The sequence below is a fragment of the Stegodyphus dumicola genome, chromosome X1 (assembly GCF_044657685.1).
Source record: "Stegodyphus dumicola isolate Sdum_Otavi_A_Nest chromosome X1, ASM4465768v1".
In the NCBI taxonomy this organism is placed as follows: Eukaryota; Metazoa; Arthropoda; class Arachnida; order Araneae; family Eresidae; genus Stegodyphus; species Stegodyphus dumicola.
Window position 1 is genome coordinate 21926469 of NC_140780.1, and position 16014 is coordinate 21942482.

Consider the following 16014-nt stretch of genomic DNA (forward strand, 5'->3'; position numbering starts at 1 on the left):
ACCCATAATTGGAGTAAAGATGAAAAAACCGTCAAGTGCTCTTTTGATATTTATGAAATGTTTTCTGAATATGCTGTTTAATTAAAAACTTTAGATCCAGCTACATTATTTTGCATTTTACAGTTTTCAAATTGAATATTTTGAATAAATCTTTCAAACCTAAATTTAGCAAGACGTTCTACTACTGTTTTGTTTTTCTGTGATGAATAATATGACAGTGGCGTAGGTTTCAAAAATCACTTAGCTTCACGTATTTTAATCTGCTGCGAAATTCTTAATATTCGAAATTAACTTTGTATTCTTCCACTTGATACCTCTGTATATATTTTAATATTTAGTGACTTTTCATTAAACGGCACCGTAAGAAATGGCCCCAAAATAATTAAAAATCTGCGATGAAATCTATGCTGTCGTAGGTACTTACTTTAGCAAGAATTTGGGACATTCAGAAAAATAAAGCTATTTTTTCCTCCCACTACAAGGTGGAAATAAGAGAAACGCCAAGTACCATATCTGAAAGTGTAATATCGGTATTACTTTTGAAAAAGTACGTAATTTTGTTAAGTTACGTAAATTTGTGAAAAAGAATGCAAAAATGCACAGTCAGTTTATAAGCTATTTCCCCCACTTCCCTAGAATGCCTTCGTGGTGTAACGGTAGCACGCTGGGCCGATATTCCAGAGGTCCGTGGTTCGATTCCCGGCGAAGGCGGTTGCATATTTTTCATCATTTCTGCTTCCAATTAACCTAATGACTCTACAAGTTTATTACCAAATCTGGTTGGTTACATTTATGGAGACAGCAATTATTTTTGTTTCCTATTCGCAAGTCCTTTGCAATACTGCATTTAATCGCTTATTCACATATTATAACCCTATGTTACGATTTGAATTTAGATTATTTGCTCACTCTTCGAGCATGCAGAAAACCCACTTACTAGAAAAAGATATGATCTGTACAAATCGTCTAAAAAGGAAATAAACAGTTGATTCAAAACTCAAATATTCTTTATTGTGTGAGAAAATAAAATAAAAAAGCAAAGTATCAGCTTTCCAGACAGAAATAGATGTCTTATAGCCTTCGATAATTCTTCGGTTTCGTGTCATTTTTAGTTGTCACTGCAAAAAATGTAGGAAAGAAAATAATGATTTATAGTAAAATTATTGTAATTTATAGCAGAATATTTGTCCTTTCAATATTTATATCAGAAAACTCCCGCGGATATAATCTCATCATGAGCGATAACAGATTTGTTTGAAAAGCCACAGGGAAAATATTCAAAGCTGCACAAGGGAGTGAAGAACTAAGTAATCCAGAAAATTTTAAAAACGATGGAGAATGGGAGCGAAGGTGACATTTTAAAAACTGCAGATTAAGGTTATTTAGTATTAATTTATTTATCAATACCAAAAAGAAAAGAAATAACTTGATAGCGTAATATAAAGATTTTAGATTTTATTGAACTTAAAAAATTAAGTTTTTGCTTAATTCTTTTGAAAAGTGGGGAATATGTTAATAGATCATTAGCAAAAAAATAATATAATTTCTCGAAAAATGTGTTTTTAAAAGCAAAACAAAGAAGGAATAACAAAAGTGAATGAAATTTTAATATAACATTGATAAAATGAAATAATTCCTTTTCTTTTTTTTTCCGAAAATAAAACTACAAATATCTCTCAATGTGAACATATTTTGGGATAAGAAAATCCTCAGTTTTCGTGAATGTAGATGAATATTTTAGATGCAGATTATTTACTTAATTTCTAACATTCATTTAAAACAAGTATTTGGATATTATTTGTGTTATTTGCATCAAATGTTAGTTCTTGATGATGGAAGAACCGTTTTTGCAATTTTCAATTATTCTTGATGGCTAAGTCTTGATAAACTTAACATTTTATGTATATATATTCATTGAACACAGCCCACCAGCGGCCGAGCGGTAAAGTCGCTGAACACTGGTAGTTCGGTCCGAGGTTCGAATCCCGCGAACGGGCTGGCTGCATGGGCGTTTTCGTGGTTTTCCCCATGTGTAACGTGTATACGAGCCAGTTTCGCTTAGAAAGTCCTCCACGAAAGGCATCCCTCCTCTTAGGCAGATAGCCCTAGAGTGCTTTGCCATAATTAAATACACACCACACACCATTGAACACAAGTTGGATGTTCGTTTAAATTATAAGGTATTTCTCCCGCCTTCCTAGCGTACCTTCGTAGTGTAGTGGTTCTAAACACTGGGCCGGTATTACAGAGGTCCGTGGTTCGATTCCCCACGAAGGCGATTGCTAATTTTCTCTCTCTCCAGCTTTTCCAATTAACCTAATGTCTCTACAAAATGCCTTAAATTAGTATTTATGATTAAATATTGTACAAGCTTTAAATTATGCATTTTCCAGTTTAATTATTTCTAACTATTATATTTTCTGTGTGATAATATCATATAAGATATTAATCATTTTGGAAATATTTCCTTGATGCATGTTTAAAGGACCTTAGCTAAACTCAGAAATGTTCCGAATCACGTGACATGAGTGGCCATATGCCACGATACATGTACATTTGAAATAGAAAATCTCAAGAGAGAGAAAGCCATTATCTACATTATTCAGAAATGTACGTATGTATGAATGTCTATATGTATATATGTGTACACACACATATACATATGCATACATGAACGCATACATACATACATGCATATACACATACAATTCTGAATCTGGTCCTGATAATAGAAGAGTACCCAGTATTATTATACATAATGATACAAATGGAAAATTTAAGCAGTTGATGATACATTTGAAATAATATCTGGACAATAAAAAAAACTACATACTTTAGCATAAACAATAATATAGTTCAATTCACTATTTTATAGTACACTTAAATATATAGAAGAAAAGCCAAGTAAATATTACACACATTTTCAAAGTGGCATTACAGTGCTAGCTGAGATAGTTAATTACCTTCTCCACTGCATATATATTGTGCTAGAGTTTCATACACTATGGTACAAATTAGAGTGCTTTCTTGCATTAAACATCAGTTTTAAATTAAATATAATCATGCTATACACTTGTTTAATAACAAATGTTACAAAACATGAGAATAATGTAGATAGAGAGGTAAAAATTGACACACATACTTAGAATGACATGGGGTTTTATTAGAACCAAAAAAAAAGTTTAAAAAATGTATGATTTTATGCAGGATGGCGCTCCACCCCATATTGCTAGACGCGTGAAAGATCTCTTGCGCGCGTCGTTTGGTGATGATCGTGTGCTCAGCCGCCACTTTCGTCATGCTTTGCCTCCCAGGTCCCCAGACCTCAGTCCGTGCGATTATTGGCTTTGGGGTTACCTGAAGTCGCAAGTGTATCGTGATCAACCGACATCTCTAGGGATTCTGAAAGACAACATCTGACGCCAATGCCTCACCATAACTCCGGACATGCTTTACAGTGCTGTTCACAACATTATTCCTCGACTACAGCTATTGTTGAGGAATGATGGTGAACATATTGAGCATTTCCTGTAAAGAACATCATCTTTGCTTCGTCTTAATTTGTTATGCTAATTATTGCTTTTCTGATCAGATTATTGCTTTTCTAATAAAACCCCATGTCATTCTAAGTATGTGTGTCAATTTTTACCTCTATATCTACAATATTCCGTGATTTATTAAATTTTCAAATTTATACTGACTTTTTGATCACCCTGTATAATAAATATTAGAGTAAATTTGTTTCTAAAAATTAATATGAAACTAGTAACGATATGAAACATATAACAAATGAACTATGAACTCGGTCATTTTAGCAAATTTGAGAAGCGCAGTTTATCATTTTAATTCGTTTTACTTGAACACTGCAAACATTACCATTAACCTACTCAAACATACGAAATTGTATGAACAGAGAATTCTAATTTTGACGAGATTATATTCACTAGGCTTAGGCCCTTCAGTGCCTCAATTTGTTTTCATGTGGATTAAGTTGTTTATGTAAGAAATTGAATTGTACAAGATTTGGCCTCCAAATATTTTCGTCTTTTGTATCTCAAGTTGAAAATTTTCCATTCATTAAGCAGGTCATTAAACTTCTCATTTCTTTTCATAATATGCTTTTCCTATTGGCTAGTAGGACATTAGAGAATTCTTTAAAATACAAATTCAAATGCAAAATAATTTTTATTTACTTTTTACGTGCTATAAATACTAGAAGACAAACGTAAAGATTAATTTTCGATATATTACTGGAAATTCAAGTTTCTATTAAAAAAAGAGTAAAGTTCATACCAGAAATTAATTTTGCATGTTACCTAGGCTACATAGTCCAGATCTGAACAGCCCCGGCATTTTTAATAGCTATTGAAACTTTTCTTTTTGTCATTAATTGTTTTCATCTCAGATAATTGCTCTAAGAAAAGTTAAACATATCCTTGGCTAATCCTTCTCAATTACTCCTATTAAATCGCAACTAATGCTGCAATCATTTTTGTTGATTAGGACTGAGGATATAACAGACAGGGTAAAATATTAAGTACAGGAAGTCATTTATTACTTACTGTTTCACGACTGTGACAATTTCTAAATAATACTCAAACGAATGAATAAAACGTACGCAAATAACTGTGACTGTAGAACACGACTACCACATTTACCGAGTTGGTTAGCAACTCGGATAACCGGATGGAATACTTTTGTATAATTCCTTATTATCGTTCTTTTCGACTAATAAATATGACTATCAAAATATCTCCAATAAGTCTTTACCTATTTAGTTATTTATAGATCGAATATATCTATGGTGATATCATTATGGTTGCAAGAAACTGTGTGCGTCATCATTTTTTTTTTTTTTTTTTTTTGTGACAGCATTTTGCGTTGTTTGTGGCAAGGCATGAAGACACGAAACAGAGAGTTACGTAATATACTGCTAGTTTGTAGAGACCTGCTGTCATTTGGCTTCTAATGAAGCTCTTTTCTTCTCTTTTATTGTGGCTCCTCGAGATTTATCTCAAATAATCAAAAAGCAACAAATATGGCGCTTATGCTAAAGCCTCTTCCAAATTTTTTTAATCTGGTTTTTTTTCACAAAACGGAAAGTGTTTTAATCCTAATATACATTTTTTATTCTTTATTTTGTATCTTTTTTCTCTTAAGTCATTAAGAGCTTATCTTTGCGTTTAACAAAGAAATATTCAAAAGTGATAACTCTAATAATTTTTCGAAAGCAAACTAATTACATTCTTGGATTTAAAACAGTTTTCTACGTAATATATGTTGAGAGAAATTTTATTCTACTCAGTTCTGCTTTAATTTAGTAACTAAACTCAGACTGTTCTTAAATAGTAACTAGCAAATAGTAATAATATTCTAGCGTTTGGTATAATAATAATATTGTTATTCAATATCATACATTTGCAAAAAAAAAATTGATTACAACATAAATTGTTTCTTAAAATTAGGTAAAACGGAAGATATATGCGGAAACAAAATATGCATATATATCTAAAGTGGTTTTATTCTATTTTTATGAGTCTGAATTAGGCATGCTATTATTATTAGTAAAAAACTGTATGTATTACATGTATGTGGGAAACGTTATGTCATGATATTCCCTAATCTCCTACTGTGTGACGTATGCATTGCGTCAGCATGTGTTTCTCGCCTTCGGGGGAAGACGAGGATTAGCTGGCGAGCGGAGCAGACGTCGCTCGATCGCTCGTAAACCATTTTCATTAATTGTAATCCTAATGTAATCTATATTTGTAAATAGTAATAAATGTGTGTTATCAACTATGGTCGTTGCCTTTCCCCACATGTATACAGTAAAACATTGTATGTATATGTTACCGTGAAAGACCAAAATTGAAGAATGTCGACTTTCACCGGAGAATGTCAACATTCACCAAATACGTCGGTGAAAGATCGAATATTTCTTTACATTCTTGTACATTCGGACCCTCACCGGTGTATGTCGACAATCACAGATATGCTCTGGTGTAGGTCGAAAAGAGAGGAGTATATGTACACGCTGCCATTCCAAAAGGAAGTGAAAATAAATGTAGTTGTAAAAGCAAGGGCCTCTTGTGCAATTCAAAGTGTCATAATAGTTTAAGTTGTTGCAATAAATAAGATTTGAATCGCATAATTTGGTAAGTTTATAACTTCTATTATTTTCCTTTCTCATTTTTGAATGTACTGTGTGTTTTAAGTTCTTATGTTCTTAAGTTCTTATTCTGAGTCTCAAGTGCGTTTTTTCGCGAATGAATTACGGAGAAGGAAATATAATATTCTTATATGTTCAACATTCACCATTACTACATGCTGAATTCACCATTAGTCAGAAATAAGAGTATTTGGAAAATATTTCAGACATACACCAAGCGACTATGCGAATGTTGACATTCACCGGTGAAAGTCGACATTCTCCAGATTTCGGTGTTTCACAGTAACATATACAGTAAAATATTGTATGTATTATCAGTAAAATGTTCATTATTTCAAGAAATATTTATCAGTTATTACGATTGGTGAAAGGGCATTAAGTGAAATACTTTTAATTTTAAACAAATTATATATAATTTTAGGTTTTAAGAATAACTGATATAAGCTATATTCCAGATTTCATGAAATGAATTTTAATTCCACTATTCATAAAATAACTTGACAATTTTTAATAAGAAATTATTTTCGTAACTCTGTTTTTAAGGAAAACATGGAAGCCCACATCAGAATTGCATCATCGAAACGATATTTAACGTGTACATGCTTTATAAGTTGTATACAGTATAACTTGCTGTAATGAAACTAAATAGTAAATCACTTTCTATAAATATATTCTATTAGTATTAAAAAATAGAAGAAACACACATTTGCATTTCCACTGCTGGTTAGCAAGAAAGACTAAAACGAACATTTCTTATCAAACTATAAATATTAAAGAATTTTAGTAGCTGCTCCACACTACTCGTATGGGCATAAGCCCAAGAAAGGTTCATTCCGAAAGAGTTTATGGTACTTAATACGAAAATAAATGTAACAGCTTTTTTTAATTTTATAAGTCTAATGCAAGGAATAAAATTCAGCGACACTGATGAATTATTTTTAACGTTGATTCTCTCATTCTGGACCGTATCAGACTATTCCTAAAGGTAGTCTTTATTAAAATTAAAGGAAGAATTATAAAGTATTTTTCCCGCTTTCCTAGCGTGCCTTCGTGGCGTAGTGGTTCTGCACACTGGGCCGGAATTTCAGAGGCCCGTGGTTCGATTCCCGGCGAAGGCGTTTGCTCATTTTGCAATCTCTCTTGCTTCCAAAAAATCCTAATGTCTCTACAGAATAACGTAATACATTACGAGAATTAAGAAAATATATAGTTTAACATAGCAAAAGGACATTGACATCGTAAAATAAATTAATGGTAAGTTATATTTTAATTTTATGAAAGTCACTTTAATTTGGAAAACCTTTCCTATCAATTCTTGTTTCCACTTACAACTCCCAACCAGAATGAGGTTTTAGAATCGCGTTGAATGCAAATGAGTTATAAGGTATTTCTCCCATCTTCCTAGCGTGCCTTCGTGGTGTAGTGGTTCTGCACGCTGGGCCGGTATCCAGAGGTTCGTGGTTCGATTTCCGGCGAAGGCGTTTGCTCATTTTTCATCTTTCCTCCTTCCAACAAATACCTAATGTCTCTACATAGTTAGAAGAAATATTTAAGGTGCTTCGTCAGAGAGTGCGATAAATCCTTAGTAGAGCACGTTTGTCTTCGTGCTAAGTATCTCTTGAAGCTGTTACGCTTGGCCGTATTATTACGTGGCTGTTGATATTCGCCGGCTAGTTTAAATTAAGGGCCAACTATGCAATATAGTGTTTAGTTTCGGCTAAGCCTCCTTTAGTTAGCTATAGTTCAGTTCCTTATTTCTTTTTCTGAGTTAAAACCTAAGTAGAGGCTCTGTTGTAAGCCCGAGAAAGCGGCGGACTGTTATTCCTATTTTCAGTGAAATACCGGTTGTTTTAACCCTTCTTGAGTCTATATTTTATTTGTTTGGACTCACCGATAAATCGCTGCACAGGTCTCGAAAGATTCGGAAGAAAGATTTGGGGTCATGCCTCACTCCAGATCATTCTGAAAAGGAACCATTTGCTCCGAAGTACTCGCCCACCAATTTAAGAAAGTTAAAGCTATGTTTGTTACATCCCATAGCCTTTTACATTTCACTTGCAATTTCTAAGTTATGTAGCTACTTTGTTGCGACTTTTTTCAATCCTAACGACTGATCTAATGGTAATTTAATACATTATCGCCTATAATGCTTAACTATGAATGCATAAGATAAAACTGAAAATAAAATATAACACAGAATTTTATTAGTCTGTGCTTGTGGTAATATAACTAAATAATAAAACAGATGATGCGACTCCCTCACCGACTATCGTTCAGAGTTGCAGCTCCTTTCTGAATCGGATAGAAACAACCCTCTAGCTTTCTGACACCTACCAAACTCGCCCAGTTTTCTGCCGTCTAACCATGTGCTGTGTGAGCGATTTCCTTACCCTCTAGCTTTCTGACACCTACCAAACTCGCCCAGTTTTTCTGCCGTCTAACCATGTGCTGTGTGTGTGAGCGATTTGCTTTCAGCAAGAGCGGCAATTCAACAGACCGAATTCCATCGGTTAAGATTACATCATAATTCTAATCAATGAGACCTGCACTATTATTTGCATAAACCTCTGGTATGAGTAGTAGCGTGATCAAAGGCATACAGGAAAGGACTTAACATCAAGCTGTTAGCAAATCTTAAATCATATATGTCATAGTCTGTCGACGAGCAACAAGTGCCCCCTTTTCTGCTTATCAGAATTCAAGGACTTTAGATGTAGTTTTTATGAAAATTGTTTCGCAATTATGTATGCAAATTTCTACTTTTATATTTTAATCAATATTTAATAATTAAACTCTTATCTAAAGGTTATGTTTCAGAGCCAATATTCCTTTTAGCCCGAATTTACAACAAGCATCTCTTAAAATAACTAAAACTATCTACGTAATTGAAGATGGAAACTACTAATCTCAAGAACAGTTAAGAGTAGCAAAACGTAAGAATTTTATAGCATAGCAATGAGAGGGGTCTATATTACAAAGGCATGGCACAGAAAGTTAGAATATAGCTTTTTAACTGCCGATTGTATGTTATGTTTTGGGGGAAGGATTGATTTCTTTGAATATTTTTTTACCTATAACCTTATCAGGTTCAGTCCTCCTCCTTACTTGTTTGGGAGCATTAAATGACCTGACTCGGAACAGAGAGCTTACTAAAGATATGTTCAATAAATGTGGGAAGTAGACAAGATACACAGGAAGGGTATACGAAACCCTTTATTTTTCTCTCTTTACAATGATTTCCGGACTTCGGAATACAGATACCAACCACTTGTGGTCTGAACGTAAGAATATAAAAATATTAACTAAATTCTAACTAAACTAACTTTGGATTAATAAACAAGTGTCTACCTGAAGATTGGCCGTATATTAACAGAAAGGCCGTATGTAGTACAGAGAACTGTTAACACTACGATACGTTTAAAATTATCAAGAGGATTAAACCTCTGGCCTTGAAGGCAACCAGAAACCGAGTAAAACTGCAATGGCAAGCGGCCTGCTCCTAATCACTCCTTCCTCTCTCTTGCTTGGCAAAAAGCCACAACTTAAGTACTTGGCGTTTGCAAGACAAATTTGCATAACTAAGTTAAAGCTTTTAATTCTGGCCGGAAGTAGAAAATAAGAAGTGATAGTAAAGATTTAAAATAAAATAAACGTTAGTAAAACTTAAGATCCTTACAACCTATGGTTTATATTTGCGATGAATACTTTAACAAATAAAAATGAAAGTTCACATCATAAAAAGTATTTGCTTATATATTCTCCTCCCCCCCACGTCAGAAGCAAAACTAATTAACTTCTTTTTACATGCTTACTTGAAGGCATCTTTCCTATTTTATTGAACATTAATTTATGCTTATGTATATGTTATTTTAACGGAAGAGGTTTCTACACGTTTTTGAAGGATCACATTTTTGAAGGAAAGCATTTTTAAGAGACTCTTACAGTGACTTTTTATACAAAGAGTTAGCAAACCGAAGTGTTAAGAGCTCCTTCGATTTTCAGTAGGAAGTAAACGCTTATAGTGGCGAAAGTTATAGCAGAATCCTCAGAGTACTACACAAGTCTCCTAGAATCCGCACCTTAGATAACATAAACAAAAGAACCCCAAGACAGAAAATGGAATACTTGGAGACTGAAATCGCCCACGAAACTTCACGTAAATAATAGAAAGCCTTGGTTAACATCTCTTCCAAGTGGATAGACACTCATCTAATGACAGATTGTATGCTCGAAATAAAACCCAGCAGAGCCAGGTTTTCATCGAAGTTTTGCATATAATCTATCTTACACTGAAATTAAGAAAATAGGTGTTCAATTTTGAATAACTTTAATTCATTTCAGGTTTCTAACTCGTATTCTTAGTTTTTATATTCTTTTCCATTTCTAATACATCGACTGTACATATTGTACAGCTGAAATCATTAAAATAAATCTTAAAAATAACTCTCCAATAGAAGAAGTTTTTTTTTTAAATTGCTCATGCTATCTGAAATAAAATAACTGTTATTTAATTTACGGCATATTTAAGAGATGCGATAAATTTGGATTTCTGCATTTAAATTTTACTTATTGTCAAATTATTTAAAAATTAACCCAGCCATTCAAATGGCGAGAAAGCCTTTCCTATGCTTTTCACCTTTCTCTTAATGTTTTTTAATAGTCGATCAAAGTGAAGTCATGTTTTTCACTTTTTGAGCATAATGCATGTAATACTTAAAAGGCTTCCTTTTTCTTTTTTTTTTTTTAATGAAAGAAGCTAAAAATTCAAGAAACGTATATTCTTCGGTAGTGAAGCATTTTACTCATCTGCTTTCTTGCTTGTTCAATCTCCAGATGTTCTCGATGACCATCTGTTACGTTTGGATAAGAGATGAAAAGCCATTTTCTTTTGCGCACTTCGGAAAGTCGTAACTCTAGATCTGGTGCTAATCGAAGGCGGACCATGGAACGGAGTAACATTTTGTTTGTAATGGGAAATCAATTTTCTTTTGCCTGCATGACATTTGAGTCGCATTGAAATATCCTCCTATCAGGAAAGGATCTCGGAATATTCAATGCGTTCCTGAAATTTCTTCCTTCGAAATGGCGTGATTAAATATTAATGATAATTCAATGTTGCCAGATTGCTGAGAAGAGCCTCAAGCTGATGGATGGGGCTGACCGGGGTAGCACCATTACGTCTGTCTTTTTCCGTAACCCATTTGCATATATTACCTTCGCTCAAAAGCGAAAAAAAATCCATCAGCATTAACGTGCAAGAAACTTCAAGTTTTTAAGTATGCCTTACTGTAAGGAATGAAGACCGCATTGATTGCTCTTCCACGTGATCAGGTGGTATTTTCAGAACCTACGTTGAATGCGAGCAAATAAAAACCTTCTGTTTGGAGTCTTCTGTTTGAAGGGAAAACTGCTTAGTTCTGCAGAAAATTATATGCTTCAGTACAGTCGTTCTGGGCCAGTGGAGAAGGGCTTAGCAGAGATGAATCATTTCATTTGAGGTTTAACTCTAAATCTACTTAAATCCGTGCGATTTGAAATAAAGACGTAAATGTTTTATGGCCATCTGATGCCACAGAGATTAAGCTTGAGTTAAAGTGATTAATGGGGCTCAAATTTTGCATTTTCTTCCTCATTTGAGGGTCATTGATCGTAAGAAGATATATTTTGAGGTCTTAAGTCTAATATTTATTGAATAAATATGAAATATAAGGAACGGGAAGATCATACATTGCATCGAAAATATATTGCTTTATTTGATATATAGCTGCTATAATTATTCCCGTTGTAAATTCTCAAGAGATGACCTATAAATTCTTTGTCGCACAAAATTGGGCAAAGCAACAACCTTTCGTTTGGCTTATAATTTAACCAAGATTCTGTTGATTTCGAGGGCAATAGGTGCAGGTCTTCATCAAGAGAATTTTTTAGAGATACATCAAATGATTTATAAAATCTGTGGTCAACCCTAATTGAAATCCAAGATTTATAGCAGTTGTTTTCAATGCTGTGTATTAGAGCATTCAAGATCTCATGCGGTAAAAAAATGCATTCACGTCGAATGGTACCTTGAAGTGTCAGGTGAGTGCTAGGCGGGGATTGTAGTGACAAAAGTCGACTACTGCTATGTGCCACAGATCTTCTGTCGGATCTAAATCCGAAGAAAATGCAGGCCACTCCATACCTTAGATTCTTTCCTTTCAAGATAATCGGTCACGAAAGCAACGCGATGATGAGTATTATCGTCCATCAGGAGTACGATGTCAGCGATTACACTAACTAATTTGACATAAGGAACAAATACCTCATTTCTATATATTTTAGCATTCAAAGATGTACTGATATGAAAGTCATTGAGGCTCAAAATGGTGTTCGAATAAATACCATGTGGATGTTTGTGGAGGACTCAAAATGATGGTTGTGGAGGACACCACTACTGAATGTTCCAGTTACCATCGCGTATCGTTAAGCAGGTATGACCGTGGCTTCCGCACTGACTACTAATCCACTATAAGATAACCTCTTTAGGGCTACTAACAAAGTCATTTAGGGGCAATACACAGTTTTGAATGTTGACTTGCTAGTGAGTAGTAGATTTCAAAACATCACTAAATGCTCAGGCGCACAATCAGAATAAAATCTGCACACTTTCTTTGAAAAAGGTGAAGCTGGTGCTTAAAGTTTCGATCACTTTAAAGAGTCACATACTTTGCCTCTTTATTATTATTTTCTTTATGAGTTATATTTTTTCTTCAAAACTTGGATTATAAATTCTATGTTCTACGTATATCAATATTGCACTAAAAATATTTTTACTGCACTGATGACTGATCAAAAACTAAATTTTGATATTTTACATCGAGTTTAGAATTTTATTAAATATCATCAGAATGTCACACCAATAAAATATAACATACATCATGATAATATACAGAGATGATACTATTTTTATAAGTCGAGGGCTATTTTTAGAGATCAAGAAAAATATTTACATAAATGATAAAAAGTGACAGGAAAAGTAATAAATAAACTATGTCCGATGCTACTATAACAGATACAAGAAGGCTGCACTAGTTTCAAATATTTATTAATTTCGCTCTATGGCAAGGACCTTTATCATGCTGCAATAGAAAATTTTAAATATCACCAAATGTTTCTCTGGTGGAATGTTTTCAGCATGCAAAAAAGCATCTTTTTTATTATGATTCATGGTACCACTTATAAAATGAAGCATTTGATATCTCTATGGGCAGCGTATCATTTTTAACATCTACTTCTTTAACAACTCCTAATCAAGCAGAAAATCTTTTTTCCGCCTCTTTTCCTTTTATTTTTTACGATACACATAGTGCATGTATTTGCAGTTTTATACATAAAATTTCTGTTCGTTGGAAAATATCTTCATTTAGTAGCTGTATACTGTACACTTTTAAAGTTCATTTTCCACCTTTCACTTCCATTTTCACCACCAATTCATTTTCCATTTCCATCATTCATATTCATTGAGAACAAAATCTTCTTTTCAGGGTGAAACTCAGTACTGCTAGCACTACCGTTTGACTTTCTTGTCATCCAAACACTTTCATAAGCCCATTTTAAATCGGTGTTAAGTTGCAGAACTTTTTAATTTTTTTAACGAAAATTTCTTCAAAACTGCCTTCGGTTAATGCTGGTGTTTTCTTCTTTAATGCATATCTTTCGTAAACAATTACCAGCTTATTTCCTTTCCTTTAGTAGAGACACAGAAAGCAGCAAAACAGCTTTAGTACAACTCTTCTGCAAAATATCTCTGTAGATACTTCTTCGCACAGCGAATCTCATAAACGCCTCTTTCAAGAGGTTTCTACACTTCATCTATAATGAATCATTTAAAAATAAAGAAATACACGCAATTTGGACATACATTTAGCTTTCTGAATTAGTGAAGCAAATATTTACGTAAATATATGTAACGAATGCTACGGGGCACGATGAGTTAGTGTTATGAAGCAGCAGTTTACATATATCTGAATCTTGACGATAATTATGAATGGTGCAGTAATTTTTTAAACTCTGTATGCTATAAGATATTTCTCCCGGTTTCCTAGCGTGCCTTCGTGGTGTAATGGTTCTGCACACTGGCCCGGTGTTCCAGAGGTCCGTGGTTCGATTCCCGGCGAAGGCGATTTCTAATTTTTCATCTTGCCTGTTTCCAATTAAACTAATGTCTCTACAGTGCAATTCTTAAATTAATGTCCTTTAAAGGCCAAATATTACCAGCAACTTAAAGTTTACGAGATATTATAAATTCGCAATTGTTTTTCCTGCGAATCACTGAGCATAAGCACTATAAATTTAACTTCTTCTACTTACTACTATAACTTCTTCTTACTTAAAAACATTTCTTTCCAACAATAGAAGATCTCCATTTCAATATGTTTTCTTATAAATTTCATTCACAGAGCTGACGCCTGCCATCTCTGTAGTAAGTGATCTTAATTTTAATAAAATCTAGAAAAATGACTCTTTGTCTAAATCATAACTAGTACGTGCTTTCATGCATTTTAAGTTTTAAGTAGCTTTGATCTGATTTCATATTCCTATGAAATTCATAAAGTTGGATGTACTATAAAAAAAGACTGTTGGAACTGAAATAAGAATTATATGTTTTCATGCTCATAATGCAGTAAGGGTTTCTCTTTTCACAAACGCAGATAAGATTATTTTTCAAATAGTCCCCCAAATAATTGCAATTATCTTTTCTCACTGCAAATTAGAAAATTCGAGGAATTATTCTAAACTTCATCAGCTAAATTAATGTTCAGTTCTAATATTTCTAAACAGGAAATAAATATAATTCTTGTCATAGTCAAATTCCTTTCAACATTCTTTGAAACATCTCGAAACTTGCTGTTGTTAACTTAAAAACAGCTCTTAGAAAATACAAGTTAAATTATTATTAAAAAAATTAAAAATGAAGTTTTTCCCTTTTGTAGCTTTCTCTGCGAGGGAGTCCTTTCATATATTGACGACACGAAGCATATAAAATCACAGAATTTGGATACACATATGTATGGTACTTGATATGAATTTTTATGATTATGAAGTCTTCCAGAAAGGTTTGGTTTATTTAATTATGGCAAAGCACACTAGGGCTATCTGCCTAAGGGGAGGGATGCCTTCGTGGAGGACTTTCTAAGGGAAACTGGCTCGTAGACAAGTTATACATGGGGAAAACCCCGAAGACGCCCATGCAGCCAGCCCGTTAGCGGGATTGGAACCTCGGACCGAACTACCAGCGTTCAGCGACTTTACCGCTCGGCCGCTGGTGGTCTTCCAGAAAGGAGACAGATATATGAAATCAAGTTTTTATTAAAACATTACGTACAATTTAAATTTGGAAACACAAATAACATCAAGAAAACATCAAATGCATACAATAAGTGAAATTTGTTTTAGGAGGAAAATAAGTTTGTGGTAAATGTCATTATAATAAAATCATATTGGTGAAACTTCTTTCACAAAATCTGTAAAGCATTCTTTATAATATTTCATCCAGTATTATCATTATATTCATTGCTATTTTTTAATATTTGAAAAGTAAAAGTTTCTTAAAATTAAATCTAACTGCCTACTTCCATCCGTAAACTTAGAAGAAAAATCATTTTTCAGTACCCTAGAGCCTTTTCTATCAAAGTATTACTTGCAGATTAAAACCGTAAATACAAAATCATTTCTTTACGCTGCGATTATTGATTCTTACAGAAAGAGGGAATGCTCAAAGTGAATAAACCCATGATAAATTCATAAGCATTTTATGTAAATTTAGTTATGATAAAAGAAACTGAATTATAAAAAAGACTTTTTTC

The 16014-nt window shown here is 33.4% G+C and overlaps 1 non-coding gene across 1 annotated transcript; it reads left to right on the top strand.

Moving 5' to 3' along the window:
• Positions 1-639: 639 nt before the first annotated feature.
• Positions 640-711, top strand: TRNAI-GAU (transfer RNA isoleucine (anticodon GAU)). Its single transcript has one exon. It is a non-coding gene; the product is annotated as a tRNA-Ile (tRNA).
• Positions 712-16014: the final 15303 nt, after the last annotated feature.